Source organism: Polistes fuscatus, unplaced genomic scaffold, assembly GCF_010416935.1.
Source record: "Polistes fuscatus isolate 324 unplaced genomic scaffold, CU_Pfus_HIC Scaffold6, whole genome shotgun sequence".
NCBI lineage: Eukaryota > Metazoa > Arthropoda > Insecta > Hymenoptera > Vespidae > Polistes > Polistes fuscatus.
In genome coordinates, this window is record NW_025113140.1 from 5,030,542 (window position 1) to 5,051,790 (window position 21,249).

General features: G+C 31.6%; 1 protein-coding gene and 1 long non-coding RNA gene across 8 annotated transcripts in view; both read left to right on the forward strand.

Annotated features, from left to right (window-relative positions):
- LOC122523088 (neural cell adhesion molecule 2-like) overlaps positions 1-21,249 on the forward strand; it is an 85,289-nt gene that overhangs the window by 34,834 nt on the left and 29,206 nt on the right. The window contains exons 1-2 of one of the 7 annotated variants that reach the window (XM_043644650.1): positions 9,288-9,533; positions 9,731-9,808. The exons of 3 other annotated variants lie outside the window; for them this stretch is intronic. The gene's annotated coding sequence lies outside the window, so the exon portion shown is untranslated. Of the gene's footprint in view, positions 1-9,287; positions 9,534-9,730; positions 9,809-21,249 lie in introns of those variants that run through there. 3 more of the 7 variants (XM_043644651.1, XM_043644647.1, XM_043644649.1) reach the window with 3 other exon arrangements.
- Positions 7,815-8,198, forward strand: LOC122523090. The gene is made up of 2 exons (XR_006305247.1): positions 7,815-7,975; positions 8,068-8,198. It is a non-coding gene; the product is annotated as an uncharacterized LOC122523090 (long non-coding RNA).

A 21,249-nucleotide genomic window follows, 5' to 3' on the forward strand; every position in this document is an offset into this window, starting at 1 on the left:
ATCGTAATTACCAAAAACTTTTCAGGAATTATAAAGTAAGATGTATAAAATGAGAAAACAAAAGAGATAGAAATATATTATATAGATATATTCACTTGGAATTGTGTGAAATCGTGTGAAATCGTGGTAGAACGCGATCGTGATCGTAAGAGCTGATCAACTTGGTATAATCTATGCGAGAAAGAAAGAGAGAGAGAGAGAGAGAAAGCAAATGGAAAGTTTCCGAGTAGAACTTTGTGTTCCACAGAGGAAGTTAACCAGGACGATCATTAGCATAGCTGGGGATGAGTTTCGGTTAATTCCGTGGTTAGCACCCAGTGCCACCTCGTTACGGCCACCCTCCAAAGTGCTTCCCCATTTTCGGGGAGTCCCCAGGGACTTTGCGTACTTTTACTCGCTGCGTATCGTCCTATGTGGCAACTTAAATGGAACCAACTCGATATACATGTATGTGTGCGTGTATTCCTCTTATTCATGTATTCATCTATGTATGTATGCATGTATGTACATATGTACTTATATATTATGTATCATTAACCAGCCATTACCTTCAACTTTACACATGGACCATTTACTTTTTCACCTTCGCTTAACATCTATTTTATTTCTTTTATTTTTTGCTAATTCTATTTCTCTTTCTTTCTTTCTTTCTGTCTTTCTTTCTTTCTTATTAGAATTCATTGTCTTGTATTTGAAATTTTACAAATAGCCAATACTTGTAAATTATTGTCAGACGTTGCAGATGAAAATGTTACTTGGTTTGAAAATAACTGTATACTTGTGAAGATTATAGATAAATGACAGGTTGATATACTGATGTACAACTGGAAATAGATCGAACTATAAGCTTGGTCGAAGTTATATATAAGTATTACTTTGCTGAAATACGTGTATGCGGGCTTGAAGTAAACGTCAATAGTGCCATTAATAGATAACCGCATAAAGACAAATATCTATCAACGTGCAAAACAAATTTTGCGACCAAAAATAGAACATATTTGCATTTAGCTTTTGTTTCGTTTCAAACAAGTTTGCAAATTATTTTTCTTTTTGCGTTCTTCAACACATTTATAGGGATATAAATAAATACACGTGAGTGTGGGTTTCATTGAAAGAAATCAGTAAAAGAAAAAACATTGAGATAGTTTAAGAAAATAATCAACGAATCTAATTTGTTTGAATTTATCGTTTTATGGTTTAATAAGTCAAAAGTAATTGGATGATACTCAAATAGGATATTTGACTAACAAGAAAAATATTTCTTGGTTAGTTGATAGTCGAGGAAAATAAATTAAAATTAAACAGATGTTACGTCGAAAAGCGAACACGTACACACTACATGCGCACATATAATCTACGATGTTTCCAATTACAGTTGGTCAGAATTTCGTTAACAAGTCGGAGCATATTCCGGACATCTGTTCGCTGGAAGGGTCTCTATGACGTCGAGCTGACATTATTAGAAATTTTGCTTATATCTAGGTAACCAATGAAATTGACAACAACGATACAAACCATGTCATAACTTTTTTACAAAGTATACGCACATCTTTTTGTAACCGATTTATCATATCGCAAACGTGTCATTTCTTAACGAAGGATTTTTTTGCATTCCATTACGTATTATTACTTGATACGAAATATCACGATTAATTATAGTAATATTAATTACTTGTAAGGCTAATTTCATATTTTTAAATTTCAAATTCGTAGCATTCCTTAAATACGAAATCGCAATTTTAATTGACTTAACATTCTTAATTGTAAATATTAAAATTAATAATTGTATTATCATGCTAATTTATTTTAAGTATCAAAATTATTGTACAAATCCGAGATACTTTAGGTCAAGTTATTTGCTTTATTTTATCACGATTTTATAATTATATCAATCTAATTGATCCAATATACACTTTAGAGTTGGAAAATATTCATGAATTTTGCATTATTAGGAATGATATTAATTAGACCGTCATTAGTAATTAAAGATTTGTAGGAAATCCTGGAAGTAAACGAGTTGTATCCGATAGTCCGTACGAATGGAGCTTGTCTATCCATTTATCCATCTTGATAATGGATATTGAGTCAGGATACAAAGCGTTCGATGACCGGTCGTGGTACACGTTACGTCGAAATAGTAGTGTGAGAGTCTCGTACTATTGAACAGAGAAAATAGGAGTGAGAGAGAGTGATAGAGGACGGAGAGGGGGATAGAAAATAATGTACACCGATACGACCGCTAACCGAGCGAATGATCGGTTGCCATGATCGATCGTGATGCATCATGCCCGTTCTCGTTCGTTTTCCATTTGCTGCTTTTAAAATCGTCGTGCTTTCGAATAATTCGCTCGTCGCGTATAAAAGCTTTCACTGAACGCCATTTTTCTAAAAACCTTAGCTCCGATTCGATCACAAACCCCAACCTCCAACCCGTCCCTTCCCAGCCAATCCCGATTCCCCCACAAAAAAAAAGACCAAAAGCACAAATTCAGGTATATTTTATTTTTATTTGTCTTTTTATTTTTTGACAGTTTTGATAAAACTCGTTTTCATCTCCATAACAATTTTTGTTTGCTCCCTCGTAAACAAAACAAAACAAAAATATGGCCGAATAAATTTGGAGTAGTGAAATTCGTCTGACGATTGCATTTTTGACACGGCATACGGATATTAAAAATTGGGAAATTATTATTCATTACATTGGTATGTAAATGTAATATCTGATTACTGTTTAGGAATAACACTAATGCAACAATGTAATATATAGGAGTTTGGTTACTGTTCAATAGAAAACTTCCTAACGCGGGATTATCGAAGTCGATTTAAATTAGAATCTTTATTGTGTCAGAGTTTAAAATACGATATTTCTTCTTCTTTTTCTTTTTTTTTTATTAAGCTATTCCATAGAGTCAGCGAGTTAGTACCTAAGTTCTAACATGGAAGATACTTTAAAATAAGTACTTTGAACGTAAATCTTCTTTTACATTGCCATAGTAAAACTGGAAAGTACTATGATATTTAAATGAAAGTGATTGGTAATGTACAATAACATTTATTGTTAGAGTTTCAGTTTGCCAAATGTAACTTTATCTTGTTTTCTTTTTCTTACATATAATCGCATTTTGTATGTATACGTTTTGAAATTAAAATCGTCAGCTCATTTTCATTCTCTCGTTAAAATCCTTTCTCGAAATTTATTGTTATTATTTTGTTCTTTTTTTTTCTTTGTCTTTTTTTGTTTGTAACAGAATATTATTTTAAATATATATAAATGTATATAAAGATACGAGGATCCTTTTACTCGTTAGTTAAAAATTCTACATTGAAAAAAATTGGATTACATTTTCTTGTTCTTTTCGAGATGATTTAAGAAAATATTTATATCCTACACACGCGTGTACGTTTTCCTTTTATAAAATGTAATTTGGCGAAATGGTTGGTCGTAGTTGCTCGTTATCGAAGCAAGCTGTTGCACTACGGTTTAAGAGGCTGTGATTCGAGTCGTACAGTAAACTCACTACACAATAATGTTCATTTTTATGTTTGCTGTATTATTATCTTGCGGTTAACAAGTAATGCAGCATTGTATAGTATACTACAAGAGACTAAAAAAAGTATATCATATTACTAGGACTGGTAAAAAATGTCACCTTGCATTAATAAGTTTTCTTTTTTCATCATTATATTTTTCTCGTTACATAGAAAGAAGAATTACAATTTTTATTATCTTGCGGTTAACAAGTAGCATTCTATTTCGGTTTAGTAAAAAAATAATAAAAAATAATATCTCGTGTATACTTTAAACTGCTAAATGTTAGTATACATGTTTTTAGATTGTTAGATCTTATTGAATAGTAAATAGAAAAATAAAATTAGGAAATAGTATTAGATATAGTATTATAGTGATCTAAATTTTATTGAAAATCGAGAAATATTCATAGACATTTAATAATTTCAAACTAAAATCATAAAAAATGCAACGTTGGTTTGTTCGGTTTTGCAAAGAAAGAATTCAGGACATTTCTCTTGAGCATAACAAAGAAAGAATAAGAGAAGCTGACAGAAAAGTAGAGTAGAGTCGAGTCGAACTTGGGAGACGTTGTCGAGGATGTTTGAAGGGGGAACACACGATCGCGTTTACACGCGCTGGCATAAAAGTATATCCGACAAATCGTGACACCTGTTCCAAATGGAAAAAGCCTTCCTGTAACATCCTTTATATATATATTTTTTTTTCTTTTTTTATTTTGTTCAAAATGCTCATTTGTGCACTTAATTTATAATCAAGAATATTTCTCGTTATAAGGTACTAAAGAATTTATTTTTAAATATGATACTGCATAATTACAAACATATATTCGTCATTGCGTTTATAAGTGTACAGTTAATGATATTTAAAATATATTTCTTATAAATCAATCCATTCCTGTACAAGTTGCAATTGACTATAAGTTTTATTGTCACTTCGTGTGTACTTGAAATGGTACACGTGACTAGGAACGTGTTAATAAAATATTTTAATATTATTATTTTATATATTTTCTGCATACTAAAAATATATATATACCATGGTAAAATTTATTTAAACAAAAATAATTGAATACAAAATATGAAAACGCATGTATTATATCATGTCATTCACGTTTTTATTGAGCAATAATAGGTTGGATGTTAGAAGCACGTGTTTGAAATTATTGATGAAACGGTAGATATTTGGTAAAATAGAACATTGAAAAATCGAGGAACAAAATGTCGACACGACGTTCGAAATGTTGACATACGATATTTCGATAGCAACCGCTAAACTCTTCCTGGTTTCAAACCGTAAGCCATAAGTTACGCGTACTAACTGCTCATACACAAGCTCATGTTTTAGCGCTTTCAAGTTTTATGCATCCTACCGGACTGTTTCTCGATAGAGGCGAGAGATTTACGATCTTGTTTTCTATCTCTCCCCCCTCCCACTCTCTCTCTCTCTCTCTTTCTCTCTTTCTCTCTTTCTCTTTCTAACTCTGCACTTTCGTTTCCATATTTCGCGTTATTACAAGCTCATACTTTTAAATCGAAGTGCCAACGCGAGTAATGTTAAGTGTCAAAAGTTAAAAACAATATTTTGTCTCAAAGATAAATTTATTTCCAGTCGAACGAAACACGTGTGTGCCGTGCGCGCGCGCGCGCGTGCACACAAATGACCCAAATTCTTCGACAATATGCCAATATTTGTTACGCTAAAGAATAAATAAAATAAAATAAAAAAGACGAAAAAACCTATAGGTACGAGTATCCATTATAAACATTTGTCAAAGTTTGTTTTAGGACACTAAGCTCGAGTTACAACTTGTCAATTTATCTTTATGATCTAGACGCATATTACACTAGCAGCCTCAACTAACAATTCTCTCTTTATCTTTTTTTTATTTTTTTTTTTTTTGGTTTTGTTTCGTTTCGTTTCTTTTTGGTTTAATCTTTCTTTTGGATTCACGTTACAACGATACATAATGCCTCAAGTTTTGCTTCGGACATTTTTACGATATTCAATTTTCGCGCAGGATTAAAAATATCGAAGAGAGGAACGATCAACGATACGTTTCGTTCAGAATTACTATACCACCAGCGTTATGTATATTTAAAAAACATGAATTCTAAATTTACCTTGATTGGATTTTTCGCATAATTTTTCAACGTCGTCAAATTAATCGCCGTTGTTTGATTTCTTTTTTCTTTTTTAACAAACGACAATTCATCTTCTAATATTCGCAATTAATTTTTGAATCAAAGTTTTCATCGACATCCAAAATTCTTCCTTCTTTTCTTGTCATCATTTAAAGACACACACACACACACACACATACTTTTAAACAATTAATTACATTTGATAATTAAATATTAAATATTCGATTTCGAAGTGAGAATATAATCGGAGTAAATACGACGTTAATATTTATATGTTATATTATATAATGTTATAATATTTACTATAGTAACGCAATATTCGGATTATTAAAAATAAATATTAAATATTATTTTTATCAACGAAAGGAACGAATTGGGCGTATTTTTTACTTTCTTTTTTTTCATTTTCTTTTTTTCTATTTATATAATTCTCATCGACGTAAATTCGTATTTAAACATCAAAGAGTTAGGGATGTATATTTAAATGGAAACCCTTTTGACGAGAGGGTTTAAATCACGACGCGGAATATTTCGATTTTAATTAAACGTTGCATTCGTGAACGAACCAAGGCTGATAGTTAACAGTCAGCGAGCGTTCTAATCGCTTAATGCGCCGAGCACGACACGTTTACGCGCATTTTTATGCGTCCATTAAAGGTCTCGCCCGTTTCCGTTGTTTCAACTATCGCGCGCAATATTTTATCGCGGAAAACTGTGCTGGAGCTGGCCGGCCAGCTTGATTGTGGTGGTGTGATGCTGGCCTTTGGCAAAAGAAAGAAAAAAAAAGCGAAAATAAAAATAAAACAAGAAAGAAATAAAAAAGGGTACAATAAATTCATTCACTTACGGGCTTTTAACGTTACGTAAAGTATGTTCCTATGAACTAACACACGCACGCGCACACACACACGCATGCACACTTATACATTCAGACAGACAGACACGCGTGTGTGACATTTAATTCGCAATTATTGATCTCGACAATTCGTAAATCTATTTTTTTTTCTTTTTTCTTCTTTTTTCTTTTTCTTAAACGAGAATAAAGTATATAATAAAGTTAAAAAGCATTAGAAGGATTAGAATTTATCTGAAATCGACTTGATATAAATTTCGTGAACGATAAGGATCATTGTAATGTTAATAATAGCTAAGTTCTAACACTTTCTCTCTCTCTTTCTCTGTTAGTAAAAGGATAACGATAATGATAACGGTTACGATAACGTAGACCGAGATAAATTTCGACGCGGTTTTGTGCACATACATTCAGTCGAGAAAGTACGCCTTAAAGGGAATTACCGATACCGTATCTAGATCCTCCTGAGAACTCTCAGGGACATGGTTATCGTTCAACGATCGTTAGAAGACGAGAAGATAAAAATTTGTCTTACTTTTTTCTTCCTTTCTTTCGGACAGCTTAACTTTTATCGTTAGAAAGTCATTTCATTTTTCTTTTTCTTACTTTCTTTCTTTTTACCGTGCCTTACCTTAGTAGTAGATTTCATACAACTTCATTAATTTAGATTAGAACCTTAATAGATATTTGGGTACTCGAATTAAATACTCAAATAAATGGCAAATATTTAAGTATCGTTTATGTTGAATTATGTTACGTTTAAGATAAAAATAAATCGTGAAAATATTTTTAATTGAAAATCGATGACGGATAAAAAAAAGATGGGAAAGAATATGGAAAAGAAAAAAAATCAAGTGAAATTAGGAAAGTAAGAGAGAGTTCAGGTGAAATATATTCATGTAGGATTTCGTATATTTCTTATCGTTAGATCGTGACCATGTAACGTTCCATGTCACGACATTGTGTCACTGGTATCGACCTACTTTTAAGCGAAACCCGAACCAACGGGTCATTTAACATGTTGCATTACGTATGACAGGATTACAAGACACACAAGAGGTCGGTTATTAATTCGATGTATGCATATACGTGTGCATGAATGCATCATGTATGCATGTGTGTGTGTATATATATATTGAGCGTCCATGACGAAGCTTTCTCTCTCTCTCCCTTTCTCTCTCTCTCTCTCTCTCTCTCTCTTTCTCTCATTCTCTCTACGGATATGATATCAATAGTTCGACAAAGCAAACGTTTAACATTAACAATGTTAATGTAAAAGGAACGAATATGAAATATCAAATCAAAACGTTATAATAAATGCATTTATACATTCCAAGAGATAATGTCAAATTCTTTAGCAGGAAAGTTAATACTTAACGTAAACGTAGGATATGGAAATATACAGATTCACGAGTTGATAAATCTGCGAAGAGGAGGACAGGGGTGTTGGTACTGTATCATGTCATGTTAGAATCTTAAGAATTTATAAATGTGTTAGATCTATAGTGAAATTTACTGATCGATGTAATCATTATTCCTAGAATACATCAGCTTTGTAACTCAAATGATCCAGTTTCATCGAATCTCTCTATTGAGGTCAAACACTTGGATTTCACACGATTTATAATGCAACCGAATGAATCGGAATATGAAAGAACAAATTCTCGAAAAGTAACAATCGTATATATAATACATTAGTAACAACAAGAGTAAGAATTTTTATATTTGCTTTTTTCTTTTAAATCGAACTAACGTATTTCAAAATCGCAAGATTTCATTCGAATAGGTTTATCTAAAAGTTTGTACGTATTGAACGTATGGAATTAAACATAAATAAAGAATTATTAAATCCAACACACACACACACATGTTAAATTATTAAATAATAATCGTTTAACTGATATCAGTTCGTTGCATAAATTCATTTTAAACCGTTATAACTTTACGAAGACGTTTATCCAACCGCTTCATCGACCGCTATCCGATTACTCAGCTTTTCAGAGGAAACCATTGGTTATCGACCGCAATCCGATTAATCAAATTTACGGTTTTTACTCGTATCGTTGTTATTTTGTTTAAAAAAAAACTAAAAAAAAAACAGAAAGAATAAAACAAAAAAGAAAAAGAAATAAAAAAAACCGCACAACGTTTATTTTACAATATACTCAAAAAAATATTTCATTTTACATCGATATATCGATCTTACGAAATAGATTACATATAGATTATATATATTTGTTTAAATCTAATCACGAAAACGTATAACAATTTAGAAGAAGTTTCTAGTTTATCCTAAACTAGCGTAATCCTAACAACTCTCTTGTAACACGTAGGTACCTATAGCAAAGCCGACCACAACGGCAGACGTCGAGTTTGGTATTACAGGTTCTAAATCCTGTCGATCCTATCGTGTATCTTTCGTGTATCTTTCGTGAACGAGATTTCTCCGTTGTATCCTTCGTTATATCGTTTCTCAACGATATTTTCCTATCCCTATTCTCTTTCACCCAACCTCCCCTCCTTCCTCCTTTTATCCATTGTTCTTCAATTTTATTCTCCAATTTAATATCGAAACGAAAATCTATATCTGATTCCTTTATATCTTTTCTTCAATGTGTGATGGGGTGGGGTGAGGTGAGGTGGGGTAGGATAGAGAAAATTATTTTTTTCTTTTTCCGATTTTTATGAAGAAATACATTTCGTTTCTTTTTTCTTACGTCTTTACCCCCTCCCCTCCACCGCTCGTTCCTTCTCTTTTTCAATATAATACACACATACATACACACACATATATATACAGGAGTTCGTAAAGTTTGTCGTTATAAGTCGAGAAAGAAAAGTGGATTGATTTCTTGTATAGGGAAAAGAAGAAGAAAAAAAAAGAGAAAGGAAAAGAAATGGTATGAGATCGAGACGTGACCAAGCTGTTCTCGATAGGGATAATTTGTCAAAGAACAAAACCCTGAAGGAAGGAGTCCTTCTTCCTTAGCGGAATTTTCAACGAAAGGTAGTAGTAAGAATTCTTAAGAGAGATGTTTCTTCTTAGAGGAGGATCTTAAGAAATGCCTTGCAATCGTAAATCCTAAAGATTCGATCGACGAAATCTTTTTCTATCTTTTCGTTTTATTTTTTTTTCTTTCTTTCTTTTTTCTTTTTTTTTCCTTTTTTTTCTCATTTTTCCACATTCTTTCTTTTTTCTTTAAGAGAACTGAATGAGACTTGGAAATCGAGATTCGAGGAGACACACGACGAAAAGAGGTTAAAGAAGTAAGCTCGTAGTAAGTAAGTATTCTTATCTATGAGGATAAAGAGAGAGAAAGGGAAGTGGAAGGAGAGTGGGGGTTTGACGGAGAAGGGGTTGGAAAAGCTATGTCGTCTTAGTTGATAAAAAAACGATCTAATTCGATTGGACTTTTATCTTCTTTTAAAGTAGACATTCTAAGTAAGGAAGATAAATCAGTGGTTATATGTGACATTTAAATGATTTTTTGTATATATATATGTTAGAGAAATATTTCTTTTTTTTTTTTTAAGGTAATATCTTTTTTCTTCTTTACTTTTTTTCTTTCTTTTCTCTTATGGTTTCGATTATTCGTTTAAGATTTTAGAAATATATTTGTTTATTTATAAAACGTCCCTCAACGTGTTCATTTCATTTTCTTATATTCAATTTTCGCGTCAGTATGGTTAAATACACTCGCATAATTTGTTCTTACGGGAATTATTAAGAATATTTTCAAAAAATAATTACGAAATTACTTTGATAGTAAATAATACATAAAAACAAAGAGGAAACTTGTATTGAAATTAATTTGACTAATTAGAGAGAAGGGAAAAAAAATGGTAACATTTTATTGTCAATTGATTAACAAAAATAATACAATTTTATTATTTTTGATTTATTGAAAAAATAGACATTTTGTACAGACAAATTAACCTCTCTCTCTCTCTCTCTCTCCCTCTCTCTCTCTATTTCTTTCTTTCTTTTTATGATTACCATAAATATTTATCAAATATGTACTTACGAACATTTTTCATGTTTCATGATAATACATTTTGCGAAGAGAAGTAAAAAGAAGATCAAAAAAGTATCGTCATAGTCACGAACGCTTAACGCTATGAATGGAAGGGTGCGAATATTACTTTTCCACCCTCAACTTCCAACATATTTTCTTTCGTATCCCGTTGTCCTCGTAAAATCGAGGGAAACATATTGTACTTGACTTTTCTTCTTCTTCTTCTTCTTCTTCTTCTTTTTCTTCTTTTTCTTCTTTCTTCTTCTTCTTTTCCTTCTTCTCTTTCTCTCATTCTCCTATTCTCCCATTCTCCCCTATCTTCCCTTTCTTGAAACGGTCGTCTTACAGACGCTGATGTGGCAGGAGCCTTGAAATTCCGCCTCTTCGCTCCCGTCTTCCATTCCCTGGTCTATCTGTCGAACCGCAATCTCAGGAATTCTGCTTCTCGTGTTTGACATCGATAGGAGGGTACACACGTCCCTCTTCGTCCTACTCGTTGAGAGAATACCACAAGGGAAAGAGGGAATCTGAGAAATGAGGAGGAAGGGTACATGTATCCTGGGAGGAGTATATATATATATATACGTAGACATATATGTATTGATAGACCACCACAATTCCGTTTAATGAGTTCAAGTTTATCTCTACTATATGATAGAAATACCATAGTGTTACTATTTATACAGAACAATAATTGGCCAATTATTTTGATCCAAAATTTAACTGCAATTAACCATTTACATTAAAAACCTTTTTCGTTCGGACGAATCAATAGCAACTCGTGACGATTTTCCGCATATTTTGTGAATTTCTTTACAGCTATCTTGAAATGATTTAACAGAAAATTTAATTTGTAAAACATTTATATTTAAAAATTTTTTATATATCTTTATACTTCGAAAGAAGAACAATTGTTAAATATTAAACAATAATATTAGTATGACCTCCACGTGCTAGACTCTGAAATTTTTAATTCTTCTCTACGTATTAGACACAGTACATTTTTATTATATATAAGTATTACTTCCATTCGTTCAGAGTAAGTATGAAAAAATCTTATCGCAACCTTTCAAACATTATGACACAAATTTGCATCCCTCTATATGACAGTTTCTGAATTTTTCAATCCTTCATATGGTAGACTCAGGACTTTCTAGCCCCTTCGAAAACTGCTCTTCTTTTATATATAAAAAATACTTTTATGTATTCCATGTGTTGTCATTGTTATGTCGTACATTACCCGATCCCATAATCCGACAAAAATGGAACGAAATAACAGATATAATTCTACTACTTTTATAAAGTTACATACATTTTTTTAATTATTTAAAATCTTTATAATACATGCATGCATAAATTATTATTTGATATTCATCAAACTATAATTAATAAACATTTTTGAAGTTATACTTCTTTTGGCGCGTTGGGGAAACTGTAATGGGGAGTGATTTGTTCCGAGCGTCTGGAAAAACGACACCATGAAGTTTGTCAGTATTTACGACGCGCGGCAAAGCGATTTCAAGTATACGGCATGAAGTTGTCTTCTTCTTCTCCTTCCCCTTTTTTTCTCAAGCGGGTCACCCATCCAAATACTAATCGTACTCAGCGCTGCTTTACTTAAATGATCGAAGCGAGAACTAATGCTGTAACCGCGCCATTGCTGTTGATGCGTCAAGTAATTCGATATATCTCTCTTATATTTAGTGTGGACTGATATCTATATTTTGATGTTTTCTTTTTCTTTTTTTTATTCTTTCTTATATATGTATATATAATAATAATTATTTTTTTCTTTTAAGTTATTTCTTTTCTTTGAAGTTTTTTTTGAGGTTATTGAGGTTATATTCGTTTTGGTACGGCAAAGAAGTATAACTTCTTACGTGCGTACATAAGTACACACACCAGTTTTTGTATCTCTGACTTTCCTTCTCATTTAATCCGATTTCCTAAGACAAAATATAGATTTTTGTGTTATAAAATATATACAAAAAAGTAATATATATAAATATAATAGAGAATATCGAATTTTTAACAAAAACTTCCCAATTCTTTTTCATCATTAGCATAAAATGAAATGACGATACCGTCAATTCATTTTTTTATCGTCGTTTTCTCTCTGGATGTTAAAAAAAAAGAAAAGATAGAAAAAAACCAAAAAAAAAAGAAACAAAACAATAGAAAAGGAAAGCAAAGCGTTGTGCAGCCGTAGTATTGTTCACCAAAACAAAAATCGATTCAATCAATAGAGCAACGACAAAAATTGACGGTCAACGATTCAACGATTCGAACGAAATTTCCGGCAATTTGAAAGTCGACGAGTTTTCTCACTGTTTCGTACCTCTCCCCTCCTCCTCCTCCTCCCCTTTCCCCTCTTCTTTATTTCTGTCACTATTTTGTTCACTATGAATACTTTACCTTTCTAATCCCTTTCAACAACAACTATTTCTCTCTTACTCGTTTTCTTTTTCCGATTATTCGAGAATAAACCTCGAGAAGAAAATGGGGACTGATAGTTGAGGGGGAGGATGCAAGGTGGAGGAGTAACTTCGAGTGATGAAAAACTTCAGCGAGGCGAATAATAAAAAAGTTTCCTTTCAATCCGGTATAAAAATTTCACGCCACAACAAACCATGGATAAATATGGAAACGATGCGTTTTTTCAAACGCGTGCAATCGACCGCAATCGTTTAAATCGATCTATTTACTTGCCTACGATTCTTTCGAACATTCTACACCGAAATAATAATAGATTTAATTTTGTGTATTTATAGATAGAACGGATGTTTTTAATACTAAAAAGTATCAACTTTATTAATTAGATGAATGAAATATTTATTTTGAATATAATTGTTGAAGTATTGTTAGTCGTTTCTTTTCCTTTTTTTTTTTATATTATACAATTGAAAATGAAATTATTAATTTTATTATTTTAACTAATAATTATATTATGAACTTTTCGATAAATTTTAATACATATTGCGTTTATTAAACGTACGTATATATGCGTGTATTAATTTCTTTTTCCTCTCGAAATAATCGAATTTCTCTGACTTTAATTCACGATTATTTCAAGTTAGAGATCTCATAAAAAAAAGATATATATATAGGATGATATAAAAAGATAAAGAGAGAGATAGAGAAAGAGAGAGATAGAGAAAGAGAGAAGAAGAAAACGATATGGCGTTCACAATGCTCACAATCTATCGCGAATTCTATTTTTCTCCTCGTACTAAAAAGTGTTCGAGTTTGTTCGAGTGAGAGATACGAGTGGTACAAATACATGTACACATACATCCATACATACATACATACATGGTTATCCAATAAAGATAAAAATCGTAGTGATCGCAATTTTTGTTGCATCGAATCGGAACGTACGAACGAGAGTTCGATCATTAAACCGAACAAATCGAAATGACTGGAACGATAGTTCGATACGCTGGCCAAATTACAAAATCGGATGGTTCTGTTCGGCCGTTAAATCTTTTCTATATTAATCTCGATATTATTATTAAAAGAAATACGATCGGGTAAATTTAATAAGCTGACAACAAATGATAGAAAAATCATTTTTACAATTTTATTCGCACTATCACCTCGTTTAATTTAAAAATAAATTGTAAAAATAAATCGAAACGTAAAGTTCTTTAATTACGTTTATAATTTTTATAATTAATTTTTTACTCATAATAAAAATATTAGGTCTAAGTCTCTTTTTTTTTTGTATGCAAACAATACGTAATTTTATATAATAAATTTTTTCATTTATACTAACAATATAATTATCGTTATAATCAGCAAGTTCTCGTTTGATCACTAAAGTCAAACAACATTGGGCACGATTTAGTTTTGGATGGGTGACCGCTTGGCAAAACCTAATTATCCTCATCTAATTTTACATATAATAAAATAATGAAAATCACATAAACATTCAATGACATAGCCACGTTGAATTAATCGACTTAAAATAAACACGTTTCTATATCTACGTTGGATAAATAGTTCTCGGCAGATCACTAAAATCAAGCAATCCAGGTATCGTTAGTAAAATGGATGGGTTACTCGTCCGAAGAAACAAAAGATAAAATCCAGGCGGTAAAAAGACGCGACCATTTTTCAATGCTATTGAATAAATATGAAAAGGTATGTGTGTTTATGTGTTAGTAGAAAAATGAAACTGGAATCGTAAAATGGGAGAGAGAGTAAAATATACAAAGGACAATTAAAATCGAATAAACATAATTATTAGAATAAACATAGTTAATACTATATTCTCGTAACAATGTGCAGACATTGCAGAAATTTGCAAAAGTGACACAGAGAGAGAGAGAGAGAGAGAGAGAGAGGAATTTAATGGAATAATTAATTACGAATAACGAGTAGGAGAGAAGTGTCGAAGGCTAAACTAAAGTGTCAGGAGAGAGGATAATTGACACGCGACACATAGAAACAGCCCGTTAACCCTAAGTTGGACTACGCAACGATACACGCTAGGTTCACCATTGGTTCATCTAGCAATCCAGTTGCTCCGTTTCCATTGTCTATGCGGGAACATCAACTAATGTTTACCCTTGCTTAACCATACTACACTACCCAGACTGCAATTACTTCATTTGACGTAGTATCTTCACATCCATATCCTTCACACACATACAAACACGCACACATGTATATACACAATAGCATACGAGTTGGTCCCTGGAGGGCTCCGTACCCTAACGGCGTTCACTCTGTCTGGCAATATCGTTTATATGCGCCGTAAGAGACGAACTCGTGCATATATCCATATCCATATGCATGTATGAGTGTACGTAAGAGAATAAGGACTAAGGAGTAAGTAAGAGAGGGAGAGAGAGAAAGAGATTGAAATTGATGAAGGGTCATAGGGAAAGAGGATTAACCTGAACAATGGGCATTCTGTTAATTACCATCGTAATAACTAATAGCATAAAAGAGATAGGAATAAAAGGGACCACTAGATTTCTAACATCCTTTACTTTCAAGTATCAACGAGTCTTCATTATATCTTCGAGTAGTATTACTTCTCAATCCAATTCAATTCTATTGCCATATCGAAAGATACGAATATTATGGTTTAAAGAGGTTAACCAAATGTACACAAATTATTGGTCGAGTTCTAAAACTATACCAAACAGTTACTTGTCAAAGTTAAACATGCTGTCGGATTGATATGATGCGACAGTCTCGTTCTGAGTTTAGGTTAATGATTATTAAACTTGTCAATTTAAATGATTTTTAAATTATCGTTTATTGGAACATACCATATATGTGCCCATAATTATGAAAGTGGTCTAAGTCAAAATTAAAAAAAAATAAGTTTATTAGTTATTTCACACCACATTATTCAATGTAATTTTCACGATATTGTCAAAAATGAATCATTAGATAGTGTTTGTTATTTAAATATTATATAGAATTAATTTAATGTTCAAATGTTTTCCTTTAAATATCTTGAAACACAAGAAATATATGACTTAGACCACTTTCATAATTATGAGCACATATATCATACACATATTTTATATGTATACATAAACTCTCTTTTGGTTGTGTTTATTCAAGAAAAAAATGACGATGGTTATAAAAGAAGAAGGCATCGTGCTTTGGATACTCAAAAGTTTCCCCTTAGAAACTTTTCTTTTTTATTTTTTTTTCCCCGAAGGCTCACGTCGTTTCGTGCCTGATAAGCCCGATCAAATCTTCAAATACCTTTCAAACTTCCTTTGAACTTCTTTCAAACTGCACCACGTACTTAACTTTCGAGAGAAGAAGAAAAAGTAAGAGAAGGAGAAGAAAGAGGAAGGGAAAGGGAAAAAAAAAAGAACACGTTCGAAGCATAATTAAATTACGCTTCGTGGGGGGACTTCTTTCAAGTGGTAAAAAAGAAAAAAAAAATAGAAAAAAAAAAGAAAATGTCCCCACCAATTTTTGTTCTCCTTATTCTAAAATCGTGCAGTGAATAATATTATGCGAGATTTTCTTTCAATCCTTTTAAATGAATATTTCTTAAATTAAAAATCACATGTACAAATAAAAAAAATAAATATCAACGAAAAAGGGATTAGAAACAAATTATTCGTTTCTTTTGCTAATCGTAAAAAAAAAAGAAAAACACAAAATACGTTTAAACAAAAAATTGAAGTCTTTAAACTCGTATTAATTTGGAACGCAAGCTGTAGGGTTAAAACAAAACGCAAAGCGATTTAAAATGTGATTGGCGAAATAAAACGAGGAAGAAAAGAAGTCGAAGAAAAAAGGATAGAAACGTAAACAAAGACAGTATGCGAGTGAAAGAGAGAGAGAGAGAGAGAGAGAGAGAGAAAGAGAGAAGATAAAGAGAGAAATGAAGAGAAAGATGTCAAGGGATCGGGATCGTCATAGGGCGTGAACAAGCATCCTCTTTCATTATGACGTCCCCAATAAATCCGAGCCCTCACCGGGGGAGAGGGTTTGCCATCCTGTCGACGTTCGTTGGCTGACATCGACAGCTCATTACATCGTCAAGGAGACCGCTAGCTCACTCACTCGCATACTCACGATCCCGTGATATACATAATTCAAGTATTCCCGCGTGCGGCTTCCCCATCACGCGAAGACGTTTCCTACAAGGGCTTCTCCTATCTCCGTCTTTTTTTCTTTCTTCTTTTTTCTTTTTTTCTCTCATACTATGACGACAACAACGACGACGTCGTGACGACGACGACGACTTGACCTCAGCTTCTTCACGTCAGGCTTTAACGAAATACCATAAAAAATGAATTTACATTTATGGGAAAATAATTCGGTTTTTTTATCTTTTTTCTTTTTTCTTTTCTTTTTTTCGTCGAAGGAATTTTTTCGAAAGGAACATTCAATAAAGATGAGCGTAAAATTTTAATGACTTTTATGATGTTTATTTGGCGATTCGATGACGTGTATACGTTATTAATCCTTTGCACCCGAGGCCTTTTTTGATCGGGCGAATCAACGATTTAAAATGATTTTCCGAATATTTGGCAAATATTTTAAAGCTATCTTAAAATTGATTTCAACAGACAATTTAATATTTATAACTTTTATATTGTAATATTTCATATATTTTTATACTTCAAAGAAAGACATTTGTTATTGTTTTGTGTGTGATAATTTATAAAAGCAATCTCCATTATACGAAATTAAAGTTTATTTTATGACCTGTCAGTAATATATAATATTATTGACATGTCATAAAATAAATTAATAATATATATATGTATATAATTATTAAAATATATAACAGAACTTTTATTATAAAATATATAACAGTTCATAGCAGATTTTCTGTTTTTGTTAATATTAGAAAAATTAAATATTAGTTGTTAGAAGAACGTGTCGTCCCAGATTTTCATGGTATGTGCCATCTTGAATATCTACTACTACTTACTTCTATTCTTATTCCTTCTCTCTCATTCTCTCTCTCTCTTTCTCTCTTTTTCTTTTCAAAGGAAGAAAAATCTCTCCATATGTTACCAAGCCGGGTAAGGTGACGGAACGATACCAGCTCTGTGTAAGATATTATATTGCCTTCCTAACAATGGCGTTCACGGTATCAGAAGCGGCAAGAACGTATTACCGTTAATATATCGACGCTCACAGGGATCGATAATTTCGCAAGACTCGACATTAAATCACGCTTTCTCTCTCTCTCTCTACTTCTCTCTCTACTTCTCTCTTTCTCTCTATCTATTTCTTTCCCTTTTTCTTCCTTTCTCTCTTTCTTTTTTGTTCTCTTTATATATCTCTTTTCATACTCGTTAAATGGCACTTCTTTTGTAATATATTTTTATTATTGCTTATGACAAAATGTTTTTTTTCTTCCCCATTTTATCGCAAATTATTTGTCATAAATGTTTTTCTAGTTTTTTTCCTTTTTTTGTTTTTTTTTAATTTTAATTGGTAACGATTCAAATTTTTCTCTTCATTCTTGAACGACGAATTATTTATACTATATATACGTGTATGAATCTGTTGATATTCAGTATTTGCATTCGAAATAAATTTTAATTTAAGGTAACGTCCTACTCTATATTCATTTAAACTCGTATTTTTTTATCACTGAGAGTATCTGAAAATATAGATTTATTGTCATTAATGATAAAAATAAGTTTCTGATAATAATGATCATTTTTTCTAATAGATTTTTTTTAATTTTCTTGGGAAGATCTATTTTTGTTCTTTTTTTAATAATATGTTATTCTTATTATTTAGTAACAGAAACTGTACTACAGTATAAGAATAATTTTAATAGATTATTGCAAATTAGTTCATATCAGAGAAAAAGGGAGAAAGATAGAGGATTCAAAAAAAAAGACAAATTGGATGAATATTTCATAAGGATGTTAAAAATTTAAAGAGACCTTTTTATGTTCGTACTTAAAATTTTACAACGCATCGCGAGATTTTTCATAATCAAGAAAGAAGATATTATCTTTATAATACTCAAAAATATTCCTGTTTTTTTTTCTCCTAGATAAGGATTATGATACCAAACTCGTTTTTAGGCAAAGAAAAAAAATAAAGCTTAGAATTACAAAAAAAAAAAGAAGAGAAAGAAAAAGGCAGGAAATAATGGAAAATGAATCAAGAATCATATGTGTGAGAAAACTACCACTACTTACGTTATTAATGAGAAGTGAAATTATCCTTTAATGTTCTTTTTGTTTTCCTCTTTCTCTCTTGCATGTGAAACAAACACATCCACACACATACACGCACACACACATACCTATCTACATTCGTAGACTCATTGTACTCGCATTGAATATGATCGTCTTCGCATATAAAATATGAAACGGTAAGAGAGAGAAAAGAAAGAAGTATAATTCAAACGATTCGATGTGCGCTTGATCCAAGATTAATTCGTCGCAATTTACGCCTCGGTCACCCAACGCATCCACCCATCTAACCCCCTCTACATAGACACACGTACAGAGAAACTACCCTTCGCAAAGCTTCCCCGAATATACCATTCGTATACATACACAGAAACACACACATTCATGCAACCGCAAATCAATGTTAATCCTTTCCCACCGACATGAATATTCGTACTTCGAAACGATTTGCAAGCACGATTGTAAATCGACCTCCACTCTGCTAGACTTGCATGGCATTGCATTGCATTGCATTGCATTACATTGCATCGCATTGCATTGCATCGAACGATATAGAAAAATTATGGAAATGACATAGTGTTTAAAATGTCTACCAATTACAATCCTCTGAACTTATGTACTACAAGTATAAACGTTTGTTGTGGTTCGATGTATACGTATATGTATGTGTGTGTTTGTATGTGTGTATATATATAAATATAATATCGATAGGTATACTGGATATCACACAGTACACATTCGCATAAATTTCAAGTAGGTCAATAATACTCGACAGTTTCGAATGTGTACGCAAGAGTATAGAAATATTTACGAAAGTAAAAATGTATTAGTGTGTGTGTGTATTGCGTTTGTGTGTGCGTGCGAGAGAGAGAGAGAAAGTGAACAAATCGATCGAAACGAAAATTTAGATTCTTGATTCATCGACGAAGAGAACAAATTGCGCTCTTGGGAACGTAATTAGTAGTGACCAATTCATCGTACTTAATTGAAATTCGAAACTGACCAAACAATAATCTCTTATCTTTTTTACTGTTGTCATATCTTTCAACAAAAATTTTCATTATGATAGGAAAGAAGGATGACGGTAAAAGTTATTCATTTGGTCATTTACTTATTTGTTCATTTGCTCACATACACATTTACTCATTTACTCAGTTGCTCATTTACTCATTTACTGATTACTCATTACTCAAAGATACTGGTTTCCTTATTGATTTTTAAAAAACTAAATAGAAAAAATTAGATACTAAATTATAATAAATTATTGTATATTATTTCGCTATAGGTTTATAAAACTAATGAAACCTTTATAAAAGGGAAATGAAAAAAAGTGTTCTTGATGCGTTGTCAACGTAATCTTTGCTACAGAAAAAAAGAAAAAAATAAGGAAAATGAACCTATTATCGTATTCCGTGAATGGTTGAATAGATCTTATATAATCCAAGCAAAGAAGATTCAGGAAGAGAGATTAAGAAGATATCTGACAATAAGGAAATTGCTTACCATCCTTCCGAACTTTTATCCACATAATACATCGTCTAAGAATATTACGTTTAATCCTAAGTATTTTCTTTTGTCGTAAAAAAAGGAAAAGAAAAAATAATAATAATCGTTTACGATATGTTCTTGCATAATGATAAAAGAAATAAAGAGATAGAGAGAAGGAGAAAACGAAAATGGAAAATTGTCCTTAGTTTATATTCTGAAGTCAGTATTAAACATTAATAAAAGAAAAAATACACATATAAGGGAAATGAAATCTATAATAACCTTAATTTACTTGATTATAAAAAGTAATAGTACAATATAAAAACAAAACAATAGAGTGAGAGACAAAATATAAGAAAAAAGAAAAATCAATGAAGTCAATTATATATTTGATTCCAATAAACTAGATCGAACAATGATTTCTCGCGTACGATGAAACTATTTCTTTTTATTTTTTTTTTTTTTAACGTAAGCTGTATTCTTCGACCGAGTTTCTATCCTACCCTTCATCCTCGTTTTCCGCGTCTTCATTTTTCTTCAGATATATTTCTTTTTTCTTTTCTTT